The sequence below is a fragment of the Taudactylus pleione genome, unplaced genomic scaffold (genome assembly GCF_031769625.1).
Source record: "Taudactylus pleione unplaced genomic scaffold, aTauple2 ptg000016l, whole genome shotgun sequence".
Lineage (NCBI taxonomy): Eukaryota > Metazoa > Chordata > Amphibia > Anura > Myobatrachidae > Taudactylus > Taudactylus pleione.
This window is the reverse complement of record NW_028284418.1, coordinates 45809786-45828259: the sequence shown is the minus strand read 5'-3', so window position 1 is coordinate 45828259 and position 18474 is coordinate 45809786. Positions and strand designations below refer to the sequence as shown.

Below are 18474 nucleotides of genomic sequence, written 5' to 3'. Positions count from 1 at the left end.
GAGGTGTCTCTCTAGAAGCTGGGGAGCCCTGTCAAAATTTTGCTATGAGGCCCACAAAGTTCTAGCTACGCCCCTCTGTGTTATGTTTAGATTTGATTAATACTTTGTGATGTTTATTTTTACTGTAATGAGAAATGGCATTGCTAAAATAAATTGTGTGATACATTCGACTAAAGACAGCTGCACAATATTAATTGAAATTGGAATCCGATTGGTCAGCTAAAATTTAAATATGGCCATGAAAGCATTCTCCCATTTCCGCTGATCAAACTGCTTACACACATAGCGGAGAAATGCACAAGCTGGATTTTACCCGAGATTATAGGTCATATATGAACAATGGGCCTGATTCACTATGGATCGCAATGCTGCGTACGCACACGCAGTTCATCTGTGATAGTAAGGCACTCCACTGCAATCGCAATGCAAACTCAGCACTACATAAGGACGTCCACTTTACCGTATGCACATACGTAATACTTTGCAGAATTGCAAAACCACTGGTAAAAATCGAGTACCATCGGACACACCCTTGCACAAGCCCTGACCTTACTCAGAAATTGCTAACAGCCACGCATGCTATGAGATCTCACACTGCGTATGGCTTTGCACTGGCATGCCTGCATTCGCACGGCCACCTCCCCGTCACCACCCACAAACGATACTTCCTGTCAATTACTTTGCGATGGGTCTGCGTAGCTTCTGCGATCGCAGTGGCCGGCTTGCACATGTGCTAGCGATGTATATGCATGCGCAGAACGCAACAATCGGCCGTTTGCATACAACTGTGATCCTTGCTGAATTAGGCCCAATGACAATAAGATCCATGCACAGTATATACACTTTGAAGTTGTGGGAGTAAGACGGTGCCATATATTATAATGTGACTGATTTGTGTTAATTTCTGTCTCCCTGATACACTGATAACAGTCAATTTATACTACTTTTCTTGTCCATATTGAATACATCTTATACCCCTTTTACACCAAACTCCCGAATCCAGCCTGGGTCACTAAACACGGGTTTCAAGCTGTGTCACAGCGGCTTGAAACCCGTTTACACCACAGGCTGAACCCGGGTTACTGCCGGGGCTTCTCTACCGGTGCTTTGAGATGAAATCATCTTCAAGCGCCGGTGAGCCGGCTGTTCCCATGCTGTAAACGGGACACGGGTAATGCTTTTACACTGCCCAGTAACCCGGGACCAAACCTGCTCGCTACTCAGGTTGGATTGCTGGGTCACTGGACCTGGGTTATTTTTCGGGGATCCATTTACACTGAGCCACGGCACGACAATAACCTGGGTTCAGGGGCGTATTTATAATGGGGGCAGGGGGGCCCGCACTGCACACCTTGCACCCATATTATTCTTACTTCTCCGGAGTCCCACGCCGCCGGTGTCAGCGCTGTAAAAACGCCTGAAAAATGGCCATGGCGGCCATTTTCCCGTCGTTTTGTGCATGCGCAGTACAGGAAAATGAACGCTGCACTCATTTTCCCGGTGATCTGCGCATGCGCTATAACTCTGGGCACACTCTAGTTGCCAGAGTCTATCATTGCGGCACTGCGCTCAGTGCTTTGCTGGCCGCCGGACTGACAGGAGGGGGCCCGTGACGGAGCCTGCACACTTGCCACCCCTCTTGAAATGCCCCTGCCTGGGTTATTAGCCCATTGTAAAAGGTGTATTATTAACATTCAAAGTATAGGTTGGAAAAAGTAAACCCGAGGCTAATGACTTCTAAAAAAGTTAATTGGTGACAGAAGTTTGATAACCTGGTGTCCAATTGATGAAACAACATTTGAGGTGTTGTTCAGAGCAGAGGAAACCCAGTATATATATACATATCTCACACTTAAGGTGATTTTTTGGAAGATTGAACAATGACGTTATCGTTCAGTCGTCAAAAAAATCGTTCAGCGTCTGCCCCAAAACGATGAACGATAACTACCAATGCACGCTCCCTTTTGTAATTGGTAGATATTGTTCATCGCCCGAACCTCCCATCCAACCTGACGATAATGTCAGGTTGAACATGTTTGGGGATGATGGAGGGAACCCGGCACTGAATGAAATCGTTCTTGATTTTGTTCAGTGTTTCTGCTCAGTGTCATTAACGGCACTGAGCAAACCCCTGCTGGGGACACAGGGGAAGATTTCGTTCATGGAACAAATCGTCCCGTGTGTACGCACCTTTACTTTCAGGAGAAAGATGCAATGCAGCTTGTTACCGAGGCCAAGCAGGAAGCACTACCGATATAAGAACACCTCATCGGCCAGAGAGGGGGAGCGTTAACTGCCCCCTCCGGCGCTGCCCGCTAGAGACCACAGCGCATCAGCCTAGTGCTGATGCCGTGTCTCTGTCCCGGCCGGCTCCACTGAGCATGCGCGGGATCTCACAAGTATCGCGAGATCCCCGTGTGCAGCCTGAAGCCGGCAGTAGCCGCTGTAGGGACAGCGCTGTCCCTGCTGTGGGGATAGGCTGGCGCCAGGCTGTAGCTGTCGATAATGACAGCTACAGCGGGCCGAATGGTCAGACGATCTGACCGTTCATACATGGCCCAGGCTATTGGTGCATAGCGCCCCAGTCATTTACTGCCCAGACCCCCGACCATACATCGGGGAGAAGCGGTATCAGCGAACATAACGTGCGCTGATACCGTTTCTGGGCTTCATACATCTCCCCCATTGTGTCTTATGGCTACTATGCTGCTCTCAGTGATATAAAAATTAATTCCAGAGTAATCAAGACATTCTGCAGGAGAATGTCTGTCAATTGAAGCTCCACAGAAGTTGGGTGATGCAACAGGACGATGACCCAAAACACAGAACTAGATCAACTGAATAACTGAAGAGAGTTCTGACCTCAACCTGACTGAGGTGTTGTGGCCTGGCCTGAAGAAAGTGGTTCACACCAGGCATCCCAAGAATATTGCTGAACTGAAATATTCTGGTCCAAAGCACTTTCCCCTTGGACCAGAAAGAAGGTTAGTATATGCTGGAGGAGAGTAAAAGCGAGAATAGAAGAAACATTTAGTGAAGTATAACAACTTCAGTTTTTCCATATACATTACTCAACTCAGTAAAATAAAGCTATGATGTGTATTTTCTATTCTCAAATGCACACGTATTGGTGTGTAATGGGGCAGTGGTTCTCGGGATGCGGTGATCACTCCAAAAGAGAAGATGAATACGAATTGCTGGTCAGCCGGCATGCTATGACCTCTCGTATTTATGGTGGTTTAGTAGCATTAGAGTATTGATGTTTTATTATGCATCCTATTATAAGGGCTAAATGTATTAGACTGTGAGCCGAAGCTGACTTGAAGTCTATTACTTTTAGCCCTAAATGTCTACACAAATATTTTAAGTATTTTAAGGTGGAATGTCCGGGGCCTTAGCGACAAACTCAAGTGCTCTCTAGTCTTTAATGGTTCTGCTATTATTTGTTTGACTGAAACTCATTTAATAGGGAGTAAACTTATCTTATCTGTATGTTTTGTTCTGGACACTGGGCCTGGGATGTTCCCTGCAACATCCGGATAACTTCTTACATGAGCTACGATACAGGAGTCCGTGGCACTTCTGGTAGAACGCAATGCGTTCCACTGATGCTCCACAACTAGGAAAGTAGAAGGCCGTGGTGTATAGAGCTGGAGAAAGTGCTCATATTTTTTTTACCCTACAGGAAAAAGTTACTACCACACAGTTTGGAGGTCAAAACATTTTCTATAACATCGTTTGGGGACTTTGTTTTAGACGATCGCTCTGGAATCATGGACTTCTGATTTTGAGTGTCACATTATGTATAATTTTTATGTGTAATTCATGGTATCTGCATATGTATACACGCTATTTATATTGATATAAATTATATTGTGCGTATTAAGGGCCTGATTCAGAGCCGCTCGTAAGCGGCCGCTCGTTCGCTCCGAGCGATGTTCGCACATCTGCGCATGCGTATGGGTCGTAATGCACATGCGCCAACCAGTCATTGCGGTCGGAAATTATGCGCTCGCAAAATAGCGAGTGCCTGCTAATTTGAGTGACAGGATGAGGCGTTTGTGGGTGGTAACAGGGGAAGGTGCTTGAAAACGGGGAGTGGTGATCCGAACGCAGGCGTGCCAAACGGTCAAAACGGGCGTTTTAAGGGTGTGCATAATTAACAAAGCAGCGTCATCGGCCACGTCACTTGGTTGTCTCTTAGCCTGAACTGTTCGCATGATTGCGGTAGGAAAATCCAACCACAAGCACTGCGAGCAGTTCAAAAGCCTTTCGATGTACTCGATTAATCTAATAAATAGCGGAGATGACGTATGATGCGAACGGCCAAGGGGCGTCTTTACAAAACAGCGAGCGCATGTTTCGTTCGCTCGCTCAGACATAGAGGCGTCAACAGACTGCAAAGAGCGAGCGCTCAATTTAAATAGCTGGCCCCTTTTTCTGAACGACCGTTCGCAAATAGCGTCCGGCTCTGAATCAGGCCCTAAGTTCCCAATAGGGGTAATATTTACAGGTTTTATATGTTTGTTAATGGTTACTTTTGACCTGGAAGCTATGTCTCATCATGCTATATAACCAGTGCATACAGCGCTGAGGAAGAGCTCATGCTCGATACGAGTTGGCCTATGACAGGTGGACCTTTCCATTGATGGTTGGAGAGATACCAGCGTTGCTGAATCGTGTAGCAGAGTGAGCTGAGCCTGAGGTCCCGGACCTTGACCTCCATGACATCTTTATGCTCTTTATTCACATCTTTTGGTAACGCCTCCATTCTTTACCATTGTGATTGATGATTTTATTCAGTTGGAATTTTTTTAATTATGGAAATAAATTGTTGAAAACATTGTTACACTATTTGGATTTCTATTTTGCATTTCTATTGAAAAATTATACCATTCAATTTAGAATTCACATGAAGTGGTGAAAAAGGAAAGTCAGCAGCTAAGGGAAGTAAATGTTCCTATTTTTTTCCTTCTTTTCTTTATCATTTGATATATTATTTGAGCATAACATCACATTCTCTGAACTCTAGCGCCTTGTATCTTGTCCCTCTCCTACATATATCGGGGTGCGGTTAATATCCCGACCGTAGGGATTCCGGCGGTCAGAATGTCGATGCCGGGATCACAACATTAGTCAGAATACCGGTGCTGGCATCCCGACCGCCAGAATACCAAAGGTAAGTAGCGGGGTTAGGGGGAGGGTTAGGCACTAGAGGGAGTGTTAAGATTAGGCACTAAGGGGGGAGGATTAGGTTTAGGGTGTGGGAGGGATGAGATTAGATTTAGGCACTAGGGGGGGAGGTTAGGTTCAGGCACTGAGGAGGGAGGGTTAGGATACCTACCGACAGGTGTCGGTATCCTATTTCGGGATCCTGAGCCTCAGGATCCCGTACCCATCCTCATATATCAGTGTTTACAAGTAATTGGGTGTAACCACGACAAAATTAGGGGCCGCTTTATAAAGTTCATGGGCCGAAGGTAATCACCCATCATTCACCCTGCAACGGTGGCAACCATCGTTCATTACATTCTGACTGTGGTTCCCAGTTTCATGATGTCACAGTGAACACTATAACAGTAACAGAGCTAATTTGTGCAAATGCAAACTCCCATTTATTTATCATTAGCAAACCATCAATGACTCAAACCAACGAATGGTTGACAAGCAATGGTTACGTGCCATCGCAAAGTATGTAAAGATGGCAGCAAAATGTATCAATGCTGCCCTTCCCATCCTCGATGACATCTAGACCATACTAGAAACAATGTTCTGCCTCTGGCACCACTTTACTTACTCAGTTCTGGCAGTAGGCAGAGCCACCACATTGCTAATAAACCCAGCAGCCATATATGATAGTATGGTAGTACATGATGCACACGCCCGCTGTGATTGTAAATTCAGGACGCTGAGGGGAGGGGTAATGTCACTAACAGGATGATATTTTGGCAGTGGGGGAGATAGGGAGGTGAGTAACGTCCTATATAGTTACACATAGGGGAGATAGCGGGGACCTATGGACACAGATGGGGGGGGTTATGCTATTGGGGATCTATTACAACTAGAAGGTGGGGAGTAAGGCATCTTTTGCAATAAAATACTTAATCAGGAACTTACTATTACTTCCCAAACGTGTATATATAGTAGCTACAAGTTTTACTTTTATTCTGTTTACTCCTCCAACGACACAGTATGGTTATACAACTATGCTGCAATGCCATTCTGTGCAGGGCCTCCCTTTAACCAGGCCCACACCTCTTGGTTTCCGTGGTAACGGTGGTGGGTCAATTAAGCGCACAGGCCTCTCCCCCTTCCCGGCCTCCAGCGATTCTCTCTGACTGCGTCATCGGCGGACTGGCTGATCTATCACATCTTCCGGGTTGTGGCTCATTAGTACTTGTGCACCCCCACCCCGGGGAATCTGTTGACGGCTCCATCTTGGCAGCAGCTCCCCAGCTTCCTCTTCTCCTGCGTGGTGTCAGTGACAAGGTGAGCCGGCTCTCCCATTACCATAGCGCTGCGGCGTGCGGCCTCTCTGCAACTTGTACAAGTGCGGGGAAACTTTTTGACACATCTGGGCTGTGCAAGGAGGTGGCATGTCCACATCCCAGTGACTGGCCCAGGGCGGCCTGTGCATTGTACTGGTGCCATTGGCTGTGCAAAGAGGTGGCCCCCATGTAACTTGCCTACATCCCCGTGACTGGTCCCTGGCGCCCGGTGCGTATTACTGGTGCCGCGGGCTGTGCAGGGAGGTGGCGGCTACACATGTCACCTATCTGCGTTCCAGTGACTCTCCCCGGGCGCACTGTGCTTTATACTACTGTCATCATGGTCACCCAGGGGAGCAGCAGGCAGGGGTTGCCAGTCAGTGAAACGAGGGGAAACTGATGCAGTATCAGGGAGGGGGTGACCTCAGTGCTTCCACATGGAACCACACCCAGCAAGGATATTATTCTCTGCTGCTGGATGTGAGGAGGTGAGGTTGTTGGACGTGTTCCTGTTGTAGCTCTCGAACATTGCATTTCATGCTTCCCAATATACATGTAAAATAAAAAAATAAAAATATTTATTTATTTCAGATGTACCAAATATTCTGGGGAAGTGGTTTTAGATTTGCAAACTAATGATTTATGGTCCTTGGAATGTGTTTCTCTTCTTTTGATAGAAGATAATTGCTGCTGAAAGAACTGTATGTATGGACAATATACATTGGGAATTCTATAGTGTCAGGTTAGGAAACCTTTGGCATTAGGCTTGTGTAGACTTGGGCAACATACATTGGGAATTCTATAGTGTCAGGTTAGGAATCCTTTGGCATTAGGCTTGTGTAGACTTGGGCAACATACATTGGGAATTCTATAGTGTCTGGTTTAGGAATCCTTTGGCATTAGGCTTGTGTAGACTTTTCCCCAAGGGCAAGTATGCTTCCTGCAGCAGTGGTGATTTAAATACCATTCTCTTTTAAACAACGTATTATGTAATAAAGAGTCATATTTAGTTTGGTTTGTATAAAGATACAGGAACCATACTTAATAAAATGCATATAAATATACAAAAATTGTAGCACTCAGCTTTCCCTGATGAAAGTGGCATCATCCACTGAAATGTTAAAATAAAAAAACAAGGATTGTCCTTTTACCTGTTTGAGTGTCAGTGCTGCCTATTATTACAGGTGTGTGTGTGTGTGTGTGTGTGTTTGTTTGTTTTTTGTTGGCACTCAAAGTAATGGGCACCCAATGTGGCAATTCAAATGTATTTAGGTGCCCATTAATGATAATGCTTGTTGCGCCTAAAACTGCTAAACACATCTAAAGTCCTGGTTAGGGCACCCAAAACCCACAGGAGGGGATGATCAGAAATGCTAGTGGCTATCGCGCCCGAAAGAAGCAACAATTTATTTAGTCTGTTGGGTGCACAGCTCTGACAGCCGCTGACTCTTACAATTGAATCGCCCCCTATATGCGAGTGGGGTGTGTGTGTGTTTTTTTTTTGTTGTTGTTTTTGTTTCGCTCTCGTGCTCTCTCACCTTTTTAAATGGAGCAACAGTCAAACAGTGGTTAGTATTACTGCTTCTCAGGGGTCCTGAGTTCAGATCCCGAACAGGGCCCTGTGTGGAGTTTGTATGTGGTTGCATTTCTTCCCTCCATATATTATGATTTACTCCCACGGTCCAAAAACATACTTATAGGTTAATCAACCTCATATTGTGTTAGTGTGTTGACAAGATATTCGCTGTCTAATTGGTGGTGCTATTTAAATGTTGATAAATGGAAACTAGGATACTTATATGACCTGATAATTGTCAAGATGAGTATATGATATGGAGCGCTTACACCTCAGTGTAGTGAGTATATGTGACTGTAGACCCTTCTAATTGAAATATATTGTTTATTGTGAGTACTAATACAATGAATATAGATATATATCTCTCTGACTGCACTAAGGTGTAAGCGCTCCAACCCATATGCTCATCTTGACAATGTAGGAGACTGGACATCTCCAAGTAGAATTGCTCCCGACCACAGTAGCTATCACCAAGAACGCAGGATGTTATCAGTACTTTCCTAGTCAGGGTGCCGCGTCCTGTCTGATTTTAAAAAGGCAAAACGCGTCCTGCCCTATTAGTGGCGCCCCGCTAAAACAGGATGCCCTGTTCTTGCTCCACCTGCGGGTCGTAGTGTCCCATGGGAGTTAAAAGTTGCAGTGACCGATCACCTCCGGGTGAATAGACGCGTGGCACATGCGCACGACATCTATTCACCGTGAAGGGAGAGTTGGGGGAAGCGCAATACCTCTTAAGTGCTGGGCATGCCCCCAAGTTGACAAATTGGAGGCATGTCCAAAGGACTCACCACACGTCCTTTGGCATGCACATGGACTCTGTGCCAGCGCCCTGCACGCACTCTAGCAGGCACACTTCTTTCCAGTCAAATAATTGTCTTTACCAAAGACGTTCCAGTTTATTTTGTTGTTCTGGTGTATAGGGACTAAGAAAATAAAGTTAATTGTTACAGATTTTTTAAGACTGGTAGTGCCCTGGGACATTGTGGTTGCATCATTAGCCACTGAAACTGCAAGTTTGCCTATATCTAAAGCTACTTTAACCACTTAACGGACTATTTTTCCAGAAAAAACGGTCATTAATTGGCGGGTCCGCAGGAGATTCCGGGTAGTCTGAGGAGATCCGTTCTGCACATGTGTAGAACAAATTTCCTCTTCAAAAACACAGCGGGGTGGTGCGGTCAGCTGAGGCACAGCTGGCTGCATTCACATCCCATACCCCCACGTCACTTAAGTGATTAAAGAGCTTGGAAACCCCAGGTGTGTTCCTTTAATTTAATTTGGAATGTGAAAATCTACAGTTCTTTGAGTATATTTAATATGCCTATATATAAATTCTCTGTATGTGCAGAATCCATGGGGGAATAATTGATTACTATACTAAGGACTTGATCCAATTAAGCCGTCAAGACATAGTTGCCGACATTCAGCTCCCTCCTTCTGGGAGGGAGCTGAATGCCTGCTCACAGCGGGGAGCGTGGCCAGACGCTGACTACTCATTGGGGCGGAGTCAGTGGCATGTCCGCACGATCGCGTCATCGTGGCCCCGCCCCCTCTCTACAATGCCGAAAAGCAGGGGGCGGAGCCACGATGACGCCATTTGGCGCGAATCGCGTCATCGGGCCCCCAGCTGCGGGGGGGTTTCTACCTGTAGTCGGGGGGGGGGGGGGGTCATGCGGCAGCCGGGAGGCTTGCCTGCCTTTCCAGGGGGTCGGGAGCGGCACCCGATATTCGGGAGGCTCCCGACCAAATCGGGAGGGTAGGCAAGCCTGCATCAAGAGGGCAAGTTGGCGTTGCCCACCTCTCGGTCTGAACTTGCCCCAGATTCAGATTTTTGAATTTACGGGTTCAGAGGTACCTTAAGTCCGGCATACAGCCGCACTTACTCGCGCTGCGGGAATACTTATGGCTAATTGTATTGAGCCCCATTATATTTTTTTCTCAGAGTCAAAGTTGCAGTCTTTTTTTTTTTTTTTAATGTCATGGTGCCTATCCATTAGGCGACCTGGAAGTCTGCACGTCTAGTGTTCACACCTTCAGGTCGCTGAGGTGCGGTGCCCGCACTGATCGGTGTTCACTGAACGTCATTCAGTGAAGGAGCCCGACCTCCTCTCTCTGAACATGACGAACCTGACGAGCGTCGTCAGGTTGACGGACATGTTCAGTAGACAGTCGGGGACAGCAAGGACCCAGCATTGCTGGTCCTTGCCGGCTATCCATTACCCGACTGTGTGAACAATGCGACCAAAACCTTTCTGGTTTTGGTCGGATTGTTCACAAAGTCGGATAATGGATAGGCCCCTTAACAATAAAGATATTTTTAAAGGGACAAGCAAACTCTGGGTGAACTAACAGTTCTAAGGAACATGTATTGGTGGCACATAGGTAAGGAGACAAGTCCTGGCAATACACACAAGACTCATTCTCTAGCTTGCTGGCTAAATTTACAAATAAATTATCTTCACATGTTCTGATCTGTCCATAGTATAATTTACATATTGTAGTTTTTTTTTTTTTTTAATCAAGTTAGTGTCCCCTTAATATGTTTGTGACAATCTATTTTAGTCACAGAAGATTAACTGCTACAGGAAGAACCACGTGATACTGTTACATGATCCAACAGTTGGCAATAAAAAGTTGGCCAATTCACTGTAGTTAATCGGACAAGGTAACGAATACAGTGTTATGGTGCATGAGCCCTGTGGGAGAATGTAATGCTGGGCTGCCTCGGCGAATTATCCATTTCAAACCTGCAGATCTTTGCTACTTGTGCATCTTTAGGGGGAATTCAATTGAATACAATGTTGAATAGCTCTGGGAATGAGTGCCTAGAGCTATTCAACTGGCCATGCTGTAAAACTAAAGGATTTCTGCTCGCAACCTCCTGTGGTGCGAGTAGCAATCCAACTAAACTAGTGACGCAATCTTTCCACGTTTACTAAGAGCATTACGCCTGTCACTTAAGTCGGAAACTGCCGTTTACTGCGACTAAACACTTAAGTGTCGGGCGCAATGCAGACAATTGAATACCACCAGGCACTCATTCCTGGCGCTATTCAACATCATGTTCAATTGGATTTCCCCCTTTGTTCACTACTGTAAAATGTTATCACTAGTTTATTTTCAGCGTAAATTGCATGAAGTTGCTGTAACATGCTAGTGTGGTTTCTTTGCTAATAGGAAATTGCCTAATTGTTAACATGTCATTCATGTGCGCATTGTACGATTTATAGCAATTTCCCATTTTTTTTGTGTGCATAAGGCCTGATTCACTACGGATCGCAGCTGCGATTGCAATATTGATCACGCACGCAGTATGGCTGCGATTGTATTCTAATACATTGCGATCACAATGCCGCTGCTACACTACATAAGGACGCCCACTTTACCTTACACACATCTGTAATGTTTCGCAAGACTGCAAAACCATCGGTAACATCTAGTACCATCGCAGCATCACGCACACTTGCACAAGCTCTGACCTTACTCAGGAATTGGTAACTTCCTCATATGCTATGAGTACTCAAGCTGCGTATGGCATCGCAGTAGATAATTTATGCAGAACGCAACAATCGGCCAATTATGTGCGTAATCTCAGTTGCGATCGGTAGTGAATCAGGCCCATGGTCTAAAAAGGTTCACATGAGCTGACCCTACCTCTCTCCTGAGGATTGGGAGCTAACTATCATTCACTTTAGTCACACACAGGTGAACAAATCAGACTAGATGCAGTTGTTTTGCTTTTTGGGCAGAGTAACCAGTTGCACTGCAGTCTCGTAGTGCATTTGGAAAATAACGCAAAACACAGCTTGTTTGGGGCTGGTACAGAGTGACTGCAGTCTTGCTATGCTTCTCTATATCGATAAGATCATAATCCGGAATCCTACATCCTGCAGTATTGGGCCATGTTTCCAGTACTGTCTACTATACTAATGTGCCAATACAAGCAGATTTTCCGGTTACATTGATGGCATACTTCTGCCATCATCTACTCATGCATGATATATTACTTTTAACATTTTATATTTTTACTGGATTAGAATGTCAAAAGGTCTTAAGGAAAGCTGTATGGGCGGTATTCAATTGTTATAGTGCGCCCGATCTCCTGTCTAAAGTGATGGGAGATCGCAGGGCGCTAGTCAATTGTTGCAGATTTTCGCACTGAACGCGCCCATAGTGGTCGGGTTTAGCCGTGTAAAACTGCTACCCCCCCAACCAAAAGTGTGAAAAGTGCCGTTTGGGCGCCCAAACAGGTAACTTTTTGCCAATTTCAGCTCGCACCCCTCGCGACAGTGCTGAGGGGGCATGAAAGGGCCTAGGGGCAGGCAGTGCTGGGGGTAGGGAGGGGGCAAGGGTAGATAGCTGGCGCAGTACAGCGGGCAAGGAGGGGGTTAGGGGCTTTTAATGGCATTGAACCGAAGTGTTCCACCACACACTGGCAGCACCCTGGCTCTGCACAAAATTGTTCCAGAAACACTGGCACTGCACAGTAGGGCCACATGATGACTTTGTGGTCGAGTTGCATGGGGCAGTGATGACCTGATGGGTGGAGGAGGCATGGGGCAATGACATGATGGGGTGTAGGGCTCTGACGACATGGTGTGTGTGTGTGTGAAGGGGGGGGAGGCTACAGAGCTGTAACTACTATTCCTGGGGGAAAAAAAATGGGTGTATGGAAAGTAAAAAACACACACGCATGTCCGCGACAAGCTGACTTTACCCAAACCGTAGTGCTTTTCTGCCACAAATACACTTATACCCTCTGTCAGTGGACTAGCCTGAGATAATATCATACCACACCTAATAATGACATGACACATACATGTGACATAATGGTAACTGACAGCAACACTGCAGCTATCTGGGTAGCTCAATTCTCTTCAATGTTCTTTGTCACTCACTCAGCTGTCTGCCGCCGCTGGTGTTGGAGATGCTACTTGTGGGAGGAGCCCTAGCCACTTGTCTCCAAGTTGCCGCAGTTGGAGAAGTAATACTGGAGCCGGTCTCCAGCAGCTGTGTGCACTTTCAGAGCAGTGCAGCAACTCTGCTGTCACTGCATCTTATTGTACCTGGGCCGCCTTCCCCGCTAGTACAATGGGCTGGCTGCAGCAGCTGGTACGCTCTGTCACGCTGTGTCATCCATAGATACCGGGCAGCGATTTGGGAACTGGGCGGGCGTGTAATGGACACACATTGAACGAGCAGATGCAGCCGCTCGCGCTGATTGCTTAGGGAGACACTGGGAGAAGTTACTGAGCCGGCTGCTGCAGTGCGAACACGGCACGTCCTGCAGGACCCACTAATTTTTTAAAAGTGAGCCCCTCATTTCTTCTTCAGGGTACATGGGCTCCACAGGGGGACCTTGCGGGTGTAGGTGATGGAACTGAGGGCCTGATTCAGACCCGGTCACAAGCGCTGAGCGCTCGCAATCGGGTCAGTGGTGGCCCATAGCCATGCGCACAACGGAGCCGGCTCTGTCGTGTGCATGCGCGAAACCCGGATAGCGACGGGCAATCCGTTGCTTCGGGTCTCGTACCAAAGGGGGCGTGCTGTCGATGTTCAGTGACAGCACGCCCCCTTTGGTGATCGGGCCGGGAGGGTGGCTGCCCAGACAGAGGTGTTCCCATGAGAACGCCTACCGTGTGGGGGCGGCCCCACTGACATCACAAGTGATGTCAGTGGGAGAGCTTTCGGCTCTGTTTGAGCTGAAAGCTCTCTGGGGCTTGCGGCCACGAGACCCTACCACAAGGGTCTCGTCATAAGCCCGATGGTCTTGAGGCCGTTCTAAAGAAAAAAATAGCATGGCCCTGATTCAGAGCGAGCGCTCTGTCAGAGCATCCGGCCCTGAATCAGGGCCTGAATCTGGGGAAACCACGCAGTTAAAAGCTTTCAGCTCCCAGGATCAGGGTTGCACGATTTAAATCAAACTATTTAAATCAAATGATGTATCTGTAGCTCTGGATCGTGCACAAAGACGCAACTGCACAATCAGTGATGTCGTACAAGTGTGTAAGAAGCTGTTAGATGATCTTGAAGAGATTGGACACCACAGCAATGTTGTAAAGATGGCAAAGGCAATAGCTAAAATTGCACTCACAGATGCCCACTTGCTGGCTATTCTACTTGATCCTAGGTACAGGGGAAAAATCTTAGTGCTGCTGAAATTGAGACTGCTATAGAGTTTGCTCATGGCAATAATCGTCAAATTATGCCGTCATCAACTTTGGTGCATCCATGAAACCATTTGCACCATACATGTTTGAAGTAGACACCAAGTATCTCCTCTAGCCTGGTGATGTCCTACGCAGCTCAGCTTCAGTTAGACACTTCTGTAGTAAATCTTCTGAAGCAGATGTTCACCGCAGTTTCGTCAAGTGCAGGAATTGAAAGGATTCTTTCAACGTACGGGTTTGTACAATACAATACACGCAACAGATTGGGAAATGAAAAAGCTAAGCTGTTTGCATGCTACAGAGCCTTTTTTTTCTGAGGACAAACGTAAGGACGTGGACAAAAGACATGTACATGTTTGACTCAGACTCAAACAACTGTGAGTGAAATTCAGAGCCTAATTGTACTTCTTGATGCAACATTTTAGTGTGTATTTATTCTATTACTGTGTTCGTTTTGTTACTGTTCTCACCGCAAAAATTGCTCATTTATTACTAAAACAAGGTTTAAACATCTAAAATGAAACCGTTTACTTTAAAAAAAAAAAAAAAATGTTTAATAAAAAAAAATCTGATTTTAAATCCAAAACAAAATCCGATTTAAATCAAATCCGATTTTTTTTTTTTTTTTAATAAATAAAAAAATCTGATTTTTATGCAACCCTTCCCAGGATGCATTGGTCCACTCTCCCTATACCCCAGAAGCACCTCAGTTTCCTTGGTGCCGGGCCGGAGTCAGGTCACCATTACGCAGGGGTGCTGCTTAGGCATCCCTTAAGCTATTATTTTTATGATTTGATTTGTTTTATCTTTTCAACTAGAGCGCGCAGCAGCAGACTGTCCGAGGGACGTCTGCGCTGCCTCTCCATCACCGTGTGTACACAATCCTAGATAGGAAGATGTTGATACTAATCCAGGATACAAAGATTCTCTGGGGAATTTCCATAAACAGAAATCAATGTCTGTAATGATTTATATTATCCCTGTGGATTAAAAGTATTCGTAATGAATATAAAAATATAATTACGACCCTCAGGTGTTTCGGACTTTCAGAGTCCTGGCATTCCTTCAAGCTGGATTGGACCTCTGCCTATGCCTGGCCTCGTTGAAAGTGCATTTCTCTGCACTGTCAGTGTGGTTCCAACGTAGAATCGCTGTTTTTCCGGATATCCACACTTTCCTCCAGGGTGTCCTCTGGATTCAACCTCCCTTTGTCCCCCCAGTGGCTCCTTTTGGGATTTGGCAGTAGTTCTTAGGCCCTCCATGGTCCTCTAGGGCCCTCCATTTGAACCACTAGATTCGGTGGAATGTAAGTGGTTAATGGCTAAGACCTTTTTTTTTTTTTCTTCTGGTTATTGCATTTGCCAGGAGGGTGTCAGAATTGGGAGCGCTCTCCTGTCGTTCTTTCTGATATTTCACCAGGACAGGGCTGTGCTTCGCACTCGCCCTGAGTTCCTTCTTAAAGTTGTTTTATAGTTTCCATATTAATCAGGAGATTATAGTACCGGCCTTTCAATCGCCAGACCTCTCGGCAGGTGAGGCCTCCTTGGATGTGGACCGCGCCAGTTCCCTTCGGAAGTCAGACTCCTTATTTGTGCTCTATTGATTTCACAAGAAGGGAAGGCCAGCCAACAAACAAACATTGGCTAGATGGCTTCGTATGACTATCTCAAAAGCTTACCCGCAGGCCTGTTCCAACTTCTGTTAATGCTCATTCTACTCGGTCTGTGGGTCCCTCATGGGCAGCTTGCCTTGGCTGTTCAGATTTGTAAGGCGGCCACGAGGTCTTCTGTCCAGACCTTTCTATGGTTCTATGCCTTTGATAGCTACGCCTCTCGGGATGCTTCCTTTGGGCGCCTTAAAAGGACTGCTTTGGGACATCCCCAAGGTCTCTCTCTGGAGCCTATGGACCCTGAAGAAAATGAGTTGTGGTAAGAACTTACCTTTTTGTTAACGCTCTCTTTGAAGTCCACAGGGCACCCACTCTGCCGCACCTGGCTTCATATATGATATGTTGCTGGTCACCGATTTTATTATTTTTTTTTTTTTATTCTCTCTCTGTCACCTTTTTGTTCCACCTACAGCTCCCTGGGACCTGAATTTGGTACTTTAGTTTCTTCAGTCTTCCATGTTTGAGCCGCTTGATGAGGTAGATATCAAGTATTTGTCTTGGAAGACTGTTCTCCTCCTGGCATTGGCTTGGGCCCGTCGGGTTTCTGAGTTGGGGGGCCCTGTCTTGTAAGGCCCCATACCTAATCTTTCATGATGGGGTGGAGCTCAGGAAGCAAGCTGTTTTCCATCCTAAGGTTGTGTCGGCTTCCCCACATAAATCCGCCTATTGTGGTGCCTTCCTTGGTTGCGGGCTTCTGTGTTTCCTCGACTCTAGATGTTGTTAGAACACTGTTTATGTGGCTTGGACAACGTCTTTCCGTAAGACTGATTTGCCTTTTGTTCTGTATGATGCTGTTCGGAGGGGTTGGCCAACGTTAAAACAAACGTTGACTAGGTGGATTCGACTGGCTATATGTCAGGCTTATGTCAGCAGCAATAGGCCACCTCCGTCTATTTCAACACATTCCACGCGTTCTGTGGGTACGTCGTGGGCGGCATGTCGGGGTGCCTCCACCACGCAACTGTGCCGTGCGGCTACTTGGTCCTCGGTACATACCTTTTGTGAAGTTTTATAGGTTTGACATGTTTGCGGCTCCAGCTTCATGATTTGGCCACCTTGTTCTGCGGGCTCCTCAGAGCGCTCCCTCCCGTGGGGAAAACTGTGGGACGTCCCCAGTGTACTAAGCTTCCAGTATCCCCTAGTGGATGAAAGAGAAAATTAGGATTTTGGTACTTACCGGTAAATCGTTTTTTCTCTGATTCCACAGGGGACCCTGGACACCTACCTCGGCGCTCTTCGCCTGCCTGTTCGGTTTGTTCCGTGTGTTGTGTAGTTCTGTTTTTTTATTGTGTGACCTTCCCTTCTCTTTACTCCTGTTCTCCATCTCCTCTTGGTCTTGATTTTTCTAAACTGAGGGCTGGTGGGGCATAGAGGGGGAGGAGTTTCACACTTCTAAATTATTTAAAGTGCCAGCTCCAGCTAACCCACGCCTCTATACCCCAGTGTACTAAGCTTCCAGTGTCCCCTGTGGAATCGGAGAAAATGATTAACCAGTTAGTTCCAAAATCCCATTTCATGTACACAAACTTTGCAGATCATTTTTATACAATATTTCAATAATTTTATGGCTCAAACTGTGTATATGAAACATAAATGCATTCTGTGTTTAGATTTGTGTCCCATTCCCAAGATATTTCACTATGGTATGTGAATATTCCGATATGGAAGACTCAAACTGTATTGTTGTTGACCATCGCTACGTGTGCACATGGTATAGTGACCTATTCTTCATGAAGTGTTAAGCCATTTTAAACACTTATTTTGTGTAATAAATTATGTTCAGCTATGTACTTTTACATTGTAATGTTCTGTTACTGTGAGATGACAGTGGTTATAGCTACAGGACGACTAAGGATCAAACAAATTACATGATGTGCCAAATTTTATACCCTGGTGCCTTCACGTGAAACTTTCTCATTGAATTGACCAATAGCCACTTTTTATTTTCCAGTATTCCATATAACAGTTGCTTTAACTTTACTCTTTTTAATATAATATGTAAGGGGTCTGGTCTAGATTGGGACCACAAACTCTTTTCCTCATTTAAGTGGCAGACTCATGCGCTCTGTTTAATAGGATGAAAGATCTGTAGTTTCTGATCACTACATGGGGGGAGGGGGGGCACGGGATGTAGGTCAAAATGGTAACCTAAATGTTGGCTTGTGCAGAATGACGACATGAAACGCTGACATTCTGTATGGACTGGCATCGGAGGGTTATCGTTTTATATGGCGCCACAAGTGTTCCGCAGCGCCTTACAAAGTACACAGACAAATAAGTGACCAGTGACTTACAATACAATACAGTGCAGGACAAGGACATGGATAATATGGCTGCTAATTTAGCAATGTATAAAAACCAAATGGCAACATCATAAGCAGCCAAGTGTTAGGTGCCCTAGTGGGAAGTAAGGAGTAGATGAAAAGAAAGTGAAGAGAAGCACAAGAGGGTAGAAGGCCCTGCTCTTAAGAGCTTATGTTTTAAAGGGTTATGCATACTCATAGCTGGATCAGCCAGAAGTCGACATTAGCTGACAGCCGAACTCTCCATACTAGGTACATCACCACTAGA

At 46.0% G+C, this 18474-nt stretch overlaps 1 protein-coding gene across 2 annotated transcripts in view; it reads left to right on the top strand.

Annotated features, from left to right (window-relative positions):
* The first annotated feature begins 6310 nt into the window (after positions 1-6310).
* The window catches only part of ANXA7 (annexin A7), a 71283-nt gene continuing 59119 nt past the window's right edge, over positions 6311-18474 (top strand). For both annotated transcript variants that reach the window (XM_088475874.1, XM_088475865.1), the window contains exon 1: positions 6311-6489. The gene's annotated coding sequence lies outside the window, so the exon portion shown is untranslated. The remainder of the gene's footprint in view (positions 6490-18474) is intronic.